Source organism: Mus pahari, chromosome 23, assembly GCF_900095145.1.
Source record: "Mus pahari chromosome 23, PAHARI_EIJ_v1.1, whole genome shotgun sequence".
In the NCBI taxonomy this organism is placed as follows: Eukaryota; Metazoa; Chordata; class Mammalia; order Rodentia; family Muridae; genus Mus; species Mus pahari.
This window is the reverse complement of record NC_034612.1, coordinates 33,193,258-33,202,596: the sequence shown is the minus strand read 5'-3', so window position 1 is coordinate 33,202,596 and position 9,339 is coordinate 33,193,258. Positions and strand designations below refer to the sequence as shown.

At 46.7% G+C, this 9,339-nt stretch overlaps 1 protein-coding gene across 3 annotated transcripts in view; it reads left to right on the top strand.

Moving 5' to 3' along the window:
• Nucleotides 1-408: 408 nt before the first annotated feature.
• Rnf216 (ring finger protein 216) overlaps nucleotides 409-9,339 on the top strand; it is a 110,123-nt gene continuing 101,192 nt past the window's right edge. For 2 of the 3 annotated variants that reach the window (XM_021222715.1, XM_021222714.1), the window contains exon 1: nucleotides 409-519. The gene's annotated coding sequence lies outside the window, so the exon portion shown is untranslated. The remainder of the gene's footprint in view (nucleotides 520-9,339) is intronic. The other variant, XM_029533547.1, reaches the window with a different exon arrangement.

Below are 9,339 nucleotides of genomic sequence, written 5' to 3'. Positions count from 1 at the left end.
GTCCTGGAACTCACTCTGTAGACCAGGCTGGCCTCGAACTCAGAAATCCGCCTGCCTCTGCCTCCCGAGTGCTGGGATTAAAGGCGTGCGCCACCACCACCCAGCTTGAGTTGGGTCATTTTACCTGTCTCACCTGGTACACAACACCACCTCAAGAGGGGATAGACACGTGATTAATCGGTTGATTTCAAGGCTAGCTGGCCTGGGGCGGCTACAGTGACCCTGGGGTTCAGCTGTTCTTTTGTCTTCCCGCAGCAAGGAGGAGTCGAGGCTCTGCAGTCGCGGAGCCTGGATGGAGGCCGGCTAGGCACCCATCTCTATGGTCTCGCTCTCCAGGTCCCTCCTCCCCGCCTGTCCGCGTCCCTCTATGGTTCTTCCTGTCATTAGTCGGGAGGGGGCGCTGCGCGCAGGCGCGAGGTGGACGCGGCGGCGAGGCCGGAAGGAACGCAGTAGCGGCCTCGGTGGCGGCGGCGGCGGCTGCAGCAGCGGGGGAAGCGTTTCAAGCAGCTGCTTCTTCAGGTGAACTTGAGACTGAACTCCCGGGGCGTCGAGCCGCGCTGGCGGGGGCCGGGCTGGCTGTGTGGCGAGTCCGTGCTGGGCGCGCGCGCGCGCGGTCCCCCGGGGCTGCGGGTCGAGCGAGGAGAGTGGCCTCCCGCCGGGGCGCCACCGGGGTGGGGGCGGGGGCCGAGGGGGGGACGCGCTCGCGAGCCTCGGGGGACCCGGGGGGACCGCGCGGGGGGTGTCGGGAGGGGAGCGACGCCGCCGACCGCTGGCCTGCCGGCTCCCCTCCCGCCACTTGGAGGAAGTTTCTCGGGCCGGCCTGCTGCGCGGGGGGCGTCGAGCCGCCGAGAGACGCTTCGCTGGCGGCTCGCTCTGGTGGCCGCGCTCCTCACCGCGGCCTGGGGAAGCGGAAGAGGCGGCCGACTGGCGACTTGGCACTCCAGCCCGGGCCAGTGTGTGTGTGTGTGTGGGGGGGGGTCCCCTTGGAGTCCGAGTTGACGCCTGACAGCCCAGTCCGAGCGACCGAGCGAAGGGGACTCGAAACTCCGGCAGTCGGGAGTCCCGGTGCGCGGTGGCAGGGAGCGCTCCCGTGCGCGTGGCACCCTGCGGTGAGCGGCAAGACCCACGTTCGAGTGGACGAGGCGGCCCCTCGTGGGGTCGGTTCATCGGTGATCCCGAACTCCCTGCATCCCCAAAGGGTGCAATGACTTGGGATCCTCTTCTCCATTGTGTTAAGTGTCTTGGAAGCCATCTCCGCTGGGGTTTGCCTTGGATTCGTTTCTTTTCTTCATTTTTTTTTTTTTTTTTTAAAGAATCTTTCTGCATAGCCGAGGCTAGCCTGAAACCTGAAAAGTGGACGAGGCTGAGCCCAAGGGACTCAGGAATTTTCGTGCCTCTGCCTGGGTGTAGGCCACCATGTCTCGCCATTATGTTGTTATTGTTATTGTAAGATAGGGTCTAACTGTAGCCCTTGCTGGCCTGGAACTTAGAAGTCTGCTTGCCTCTGCTTCCTGATTAAAGGCGTGTGTCACCTTGCTCGACGTTTTTCTCCTACTCAACAGCTGCTCTGCCTCTGAGCTCCACACTCAGCTCCTTGCTGGATTTTTGTTGGTTTCGTTTGGGTGAGAATAATGGATTTATTGGGTTTTCCTACAGAGCAAGGGTGAAAGATTTATGTATAGGAGTCTGTGTGCATCAGGGTCAAGTGTCATCCCCACCTTACTAAAGCCCCGCCTGCTTGTTATTTAACATATGCAGAGAAGGGGCTTGTCACTGCCCTTGCTTGGAGGGAGGGGCAGTATTTTTATGACCTTAGGTTAGTTAGCTTATCCTACTTAAGAAATAGCCAAGCTTTGCCTTCTGAGGGCAGAGAAGGCTGGTGAACTTGAGATTGCTGAGACTCTTGAGCCTGGCTTTTGGACACCTGTGAGCCTGTTGCATTATCGACTTTAGACTTTTATCTAAAAAGGACAAGAGCAGATAGTAAAAAGCTCTTGAGGAGAAATTTAATAAAGTGTGGCTCAGGGAGATTGAAAGTTTATGAAATCTGCCGAGTGTTTACTAACTACAGTGTAATGTGTTCTGTGTTTACCATACTCGGGTATATTCTAGATCCTTCCAGACATAGGGATTCTCATTTTGTCATCACTTTTTTTTGTTTTGTTTTGTTTTTTTGTATTTGTTTTCAAGACAGGGTTTCTCTGGGTGGCCCTGGCTGTCCTGGAACTCACTCTGTAGACCAGGCTGGCCTTGAACTCGGAAATCTGCCTGCCTTTGCTTCCCAAGCTCTGGGATTAAAGGTGTGCGCCACCACTGCTTGTCTGCGGGCCTGCCTGCCTGTTTGTTTGTTTGTTTGTGTTATTTACTTGAGACAGGGTTTCTCTGTGTAACAGAGCCTTGGTTGTCCTGGACTCCCTTTGTAGACCAGGCTGGCTTCAAACTCATAGAGATACTCCTGCCTCTGCCTCCTGAGTAGGGGCTGTTCTTCCAGAGGACTTAGGTTCAATTCCCAGCACTCTCATGGCAGCTCACAACTGTATAACTCCAGTTCCAGGGGATCCTATACTTTTGCACAGATGCAAGCAAAACACCAATACACATAAGTAAAAATAAATCATTAAAGAAATAGCATGTATATGGATACTTAAGTACACTTAATGGTCAGAGGACAACTTTTGGAAGTCAGTTTTCCTCTACCATATGGGTTCCAGACTGGGTTCCCTGCAGGCTGTTGGTCAGGTTTGGCAGCAAATGCCCTTAACCTATTGAGCTAATTCACCAGCCTTAGCTGCACAATAACTTGGTGCTAAGTGCTAGGGATAACTCTCCTTAGTCCTGTCAGTGTTCTCTAATAGCTTTTGTTGTGGGGGAGGGGGAGGAGAGGTGCTGAAAAATAACTTGATACAAAGGTTCAGAGCTGGTTCTAGAACTCAGTTACACAATTTGTAAAATTTTTAAATTACATTTATTCCTTGATAATTTCATGTATATTATTGACTCTTACCCCATCAACTCACATACACACACACACACACACACACACACACACACACACTTCCCATTCCCACAGTCATGAATTTTTTTTTGTTTTTTTGTTGTTATCCGCTGAGTTTAACCAGGGCCATTCACATGAGCATGGGTGGGAGCTATCTAATGGCTAGATTTTTCCCCATTTATTTATTCCCTCTATATCCCGATCTCAGCCCTCCTCTCCTCTTAGTTCCCCCTCACACAGCCCCTTGCCTCATTCCCTTCTCCCCTTCACTCCTGAGAAGGCGGAGTTCCTCCCAAGGAGCCAGCCCACCCTGGCACCTCAAGACATTGCAGGACTACACACATCCTCTCTCTCTGAGGCCAGACAAGACAGCCCAGTTAGGCGAGCAGTATCCACATTGAGGCCACAGAGTCAGGGTAAGCCCCCACTTCAGTTGTTGAGAGACCTCCATGAAGACCAAGCTGTGCGGCACACCTGCTACATATAGGGTGGGGTTAGGTCCAGCCCTTGTCTGCTCTTTAGTTAATGGTTCAGTCTCTGGGAGTCCCCACAGATCCCAAGTTGACTCTATTGATCTTCCTGTGGAGTCCCTATCCTCTCCAGGCTCCTCAATCCTTCCTCCAACTCTCTCACTAGACTCCCTGAACTCTATCTAATGTCTGGCTGTGGACTCTGCATCTGTTTCAGTCAGCTGCTGGGTGGAGCCTCTCAGAGGACAGTTATGGCTACACAATCCTTGCTTCTAATTATCCTGCTATACCTTTACAATGTCTTTTAGATTAGCTTCTTGGTGCCTTGTCTCCAGACTTTGGAAGCTTTGAGTAAGGCATGGTGCTGTGCATTTGGAACTTAGTTCCAGCAGAAGATGTTAATGTTAAGTATTTTGAAGTGATCATGTGGTATTTGAGGGACTGAGGGATGTTTTGTGAATGAACATGGAACAGGGCATTTAAGGGATAGTCAGGAAAGGTTTTTCTCTGAGGAAGTGGAGGATTGAGGGACGAACAGGTAATTTGGCCATAGAGAGGCAGTCTTACTAGGAGAATACAGCCTGAGACGAGTGCAGTTAAAGACAATTTGGTCTGATCAAGGGACCAACCCATTGCTAGAGTGGGGAAAGAACTATCAAGTGACACTACCTGGGTCAGTGTCTTAGTCAGGATTTCTATTCCTGCACAAACATCATGACAAAGAAACAATTGGGGAGGAAAGGGTTTATTCAGCTTACATTTCCACATTGCTGTTAATCACTGAAGAAGTCAGGACTGGAACTCAAGCAGGTCAGGAAGCAGGAGCTGATACAGAGGCCATGGAGGGATGTTCTTTACTGGCTTGCTTCTCCTGGCTTGCTCAGCTTGCTTTCTTACAGAACCCAAGACTACCAGCCCAGAGATGGCACCACCCACGAGGGGACCTCCCCTTTGATCACTAATTGAGAAAACGCCTTACAGCTGAAGCTCCTTTCTCTGTGATAACTCTAGCCTGTGTCAAGTTGACACAAAATTAGGCAGTACAGTCAGCAAAAGCCTGATGAGCTGTGATTTTTGTACTGTGGTAAGGACTTGGGGATTGTCATGGGATGTGCAATTTAAAAAACAGCCAGACATGATGGTACATGCCTTTAACCCCAGCAAGAGCGCAGTGTAGTCTACATAGTGAGTTCTGCGTCAGCCAGGGCTACTTAGTGAGACCTTGTCTGGAAAACAAAACAAAAACAAAACAACGCTTAGTGCTGTATGAAGAGGCCAAAGTATGGAGCCTAGAAGGCAGAACTTGAGCTAAAAGAACAAAGTGTGATAAGCTCCTAGACAATGGATTTGTAAGATCTTTGAGGATTAGGACTGTAGCTCAGGAGTATGACACAGCACCTGCCAGGCCCTGGGTTCAATTCCAGCACTGTACCCCACTATCAAAAACAAATCAAAGGTGTGTTCACTTACCTGCTTGCATTTCAGAATCTATTTTCTAATGGCTAAGAAAAATTTTAGCATTTTATGTTACTTTTTCTAAAACAATTTCTAAAACAGTGCAGGCTGGCCTCAAACTCGCAATGTAACTTAGGATGACCGTGAACAGTATTCTGCCTCTTCTGAGTGCTGGAATCAAAGATCTGTACCACCAACCAGATCTGTACCACCAACCAGGTTTATGTGGTACTTATAATTGAACTCAGGGCTTCCTGGATGTTGGGCAGCATTCTGTGAGCCACAACACCCCAGCCCTTACGTTAAAATTTTAAAGCTAAGTTGGGGCTGGAAAGAATGGTTGCTATTAAAGAACAGCAGCAGCAGCTCTTTAGTAGCTGATCTGGATTTGGGTTCTCAGCACCCATGTGGGGCCCATAAACATCTGTAACTCTAGTTCCAGGCATTTTCAATGCCTCCTTTGGGCATCTGTAGGCACTAGGTACACATAATGCACATATATATGTGCAGACAAACATTTTTATGCATAAATTAAAAATAAATAAAACTTTTCAAAATATTTAGCTAACCAACCTGATTGAATTTAATTTTTGGTGTGAATCTTAGTATAGAAAACCATTGATAGTAGGATTTTTAGATTTTGTTTAAACTGCTTAAACTCATCATTATCTACCTACTAATATTTGTAAATGTGGATGTTATTATACCTTAATTTCATTTTGTCTGTATATTAAAATTAATATACTGAATTTTTTAAATTTTGAGCTCAGCATCTTGCTTGCTCTTAAGGGCTGTGCCTTTCTGCTGCAGCCTGGTCTTAGCATCTAGGTCAGCTTAGACGCCTTTCCTCTGACAGCCAGTTCAAACCCCCCCAATTCTGTACTCCATACCTTGTGCCCCCCCACCAATTCTGTACTCCATACCTTGTGCCCCCCCCACCATTCTGTACTCCATACCTTGTGCCCCCCCACCAATTCTGTACTCCATACCTTGTGCCCCCCCCACCAATTCTGTACTCCATACCTTGTGCCCCCCCACCAATTCTGTACTCCATACCTTGTGGCCCCCCCATACCATTTTCTCTAGTTCAGGCTTGCCTGGCTCTTTTTTGCTGGATTTCTTGGCACAAAATGTCCCTACTTTTCCCCATTGCAGCAAAGCTGGTTTTCCTAATGTGTAGCAGTCATTGTTCTGTTTCCCATTGACTGGAAAATACAGCTTGAACTCCAGCTCAGCTTCCTACCAACAGCACAAACTACCCCCAAAGGCTTAGCACCACGGATAATCTCTTGACAGGAGTGCGTTTGTTTTGCGTCTGGGTCTTGACGTGTCGATGAGGCTGAAGTTGCTGTGATCCTGCTTCTGCATGTGGAATGCTAGCATTACAGGGAAGCACCACCGCATCCAGCTTTCTTACAGTCGTGTCTGGGGTTTGTCAGCCAAGATGGCCATAGTGGGATGACCAACAACTCCTAATATGGTTTCTTCATTCACATGCCTTGTCCGAGGTCAGAGACTGCTGGAAAGTTTGGGTTGTGCTGTCTGTGTAGTGGAGGGGGTTCCATGTGACTCCAACAGACCATCATGACTTCTTAGGAGACCGCAAGATAAAAGGTCCTATGCTCTGAAAGCTAAGCTAGGCTCTGGCACAGACTCAAAGGTGGTTGGCTTTGCTAAACTGTCCCTGTCTATCTGTCCTGTCTCTGTGTATTCTGAATAATAAACTATCCTGTCTATCTGACTGCGTATGTGTGCACATGTGTATTGTGTCCATGTGGAGACCAAAACTGAACTTCCTCAGGAGCTGTCCAGCTTGTTCTCTCACAGCCAGGAACTTGGCGACCTGGGCTACCCTGTCTAGTTAGCCCCACAGAGCTACCTCCCCAGCACTGGAATTGCAAGTTTGGGCCACCGTACATGGCTTTTTGTGTCAACACTGGGGGATCATTGAGATCTTATGCTTACATGGTAAACACTTTATTAGCTGACCTGTTTCCCCAGTCTAAAATTACTAATTGTATGAATAATGCATATAATATCATGATTTATTTGCATGTTTTCACTCGCTGCTCTAAGTTCTTTTTTTTTTTTTTTTTTCTGTTTTTACAAAGTATGGGTGTTTTGCTCTCACGTATATCTATATATTGTGTGGGTACAGTGCCTACAGAAGCCAGAAGAGGGCATTGGATTGCCTGGAACTAGAGTTTTAGGTGGATCTCCGACATCCTTTTAAGTACTGGGAATTGAACTTTAGTGCCCTAAAGTCTTGAGCCATCACAACAGCTCACACTGCTCCAAGTTGCTTGCTTGCTTTATTTGTTTGTTAGGTGTGTGTGTTTTGGTTTGGTTTTGGTTTGTTTGTGTAGCCCTGGCTGTCTCTCAGTCGGAAGACCAGCCTAGCCTCAAACTCACAGATAACTGCCTGCCCTACTTCTCAAGTGACAGGGCTAAAGGTGTGCAGCGCTACTGCCCACTAACTCAAGTTCTATAAAGCAGTGTTCATGTTGAATTTTCTTTGTGTATATTCCTCATGCGTTATAACGTCTTCGTCATGTAGCAAACCCACACTAAATATTTGCTGAGTTCTTTAATGTTTTTAAAACTAATATTGTGGCCAGTGAGATGGTTCCATGAGTAAAGGTGTGTGCTGTCAAACCTCACGACCTGAGTTTAATCCCTGGGACCCAGAGGAGGATAGAACTGACTTCTGCAGTTTCATACCAGTTTTCATATCTTCTGACTTTCATACATGTGTAAATAAGTGTGATGCATTTTTAAAATCATTAGTGGAAATATCAGCTTAGCATAAAAAATCAGAAAATATGTGGACATAAAAACCATGACATAAACCTTTAATGTCTTGATTTAACATCAGGATACACAAACTTACCAAGTATGGATATACAGTGAATGATTAATCTGATCAATTAGTGCTAGAATGAACAGCAGTAATCATTGCATTAAGAAACAGAAAAGAGGAGGCTGGAGAGATGGCTCAGCAGTTAAGAGCACTGACTGCTCTTCCAGAGGTCCTGAGTTCAGTTCCCATCAACCACATGGTGCCTCACAACCATCTGTAATGGGATCTGATGCCCTCTTCTGGTGTCTGAAGGGAACAATGGTGTATTCATATACATAAAATAAATAAATAAATCTTAAAAACTAAAAACAAAAAGAAAAGAAACAGGAAAGAGGCCTGGCAGTTCCTCCCTGTTTTTGCCCACTTCTCACTGGAAAATAAAAGAGATTTTATTCACTACATTTGAAAGTCTTAGTTGGAGAGAGATTGCACTAACATAATCCCAGCTTTAGTGTAGGGATGGGACTGAGGTGAAAGGAAAGCAGGATCAAGGTTAGCCTGGGCTATTATTGAGACCAGTGCTAACTAAACTGAAGCCTATTTACTCCAGAATCCTGCTGCAGCATGACAGGCATATTTGTGGACGAATTCTGGAACACAAGGAACATTCCGTTAAGTGGTCTGGAATCTGGCAGTGTGACTTTAGGAGTATAAAGAGAAAACCTGGAGAGTGACGTGAGTAGAGGAGTGAGAAGAGAGTGACTTGCTAGCGACAGCCACAAGTACAAGTACTCTGGTGTTGAGTTGAAACTGCAAGTTTTGAAATCTGAAATTGTTTTTTGAAACATCTATATACAAAGCAAATGTGTAGCTTAATTATAATAGTGAACTTCAAGCCACCACCTGGGTTGGAAATAGACGCACCCCCCCCCAGGAACTATTCATCCAAGGTCCTACCTGTCTAGTATTCTATGCAGATTATAACTGGTGCCCTCTTCCTAAAACCATTACTCTCTTCATCATTTTCAAGAGTAAATAAGTCTTGTCACTCAAGGCAGTATCCTCAGATACTATTGTTTAATCTTATCCATTTAAAAATGCATTATCTTAAACATTTCTTGGTTTCCCCTCCCATATTATTTTCTCTAGAATTTATCTGTTGTTGAACTTGAACCTCTATACCTAAAATTTCCCAGTCTTGATAAGTATTTGTTAGTCTTAAAGTATCACTTCCTCAGATGAGCCTTTTTAGACTTTATTTCTCTACATGTCTTGCTCTTGGTAAATACTGTGTAATGAAAGGTTCCTCTGGCTTCTGTTGTAAAATGTGGCTTGACCAGACTTGGATTCTGTTCTCTAGATGAGGTAACATTTCTTTCCTTCGGTGGGACTGAATCTTGTGCCTATAGTGGTTTCTCTAGTAGCCAGTGATATTATCTAGAGTTAGCAGTTCATTGAAGGCTGAAAGATGATGCACTCTTTACTGAGATTTTATTTGTTTTAGAATACTTTTATAGGCCGGGCGGTGGTGGCGCACGCCTTTAATCCCAGCACTTGGGAGGCAGAGGCAGGTGGATTTCTGAGTTCAAGGCCAGCCTGGTCTACAGAGTGAGTTCCAG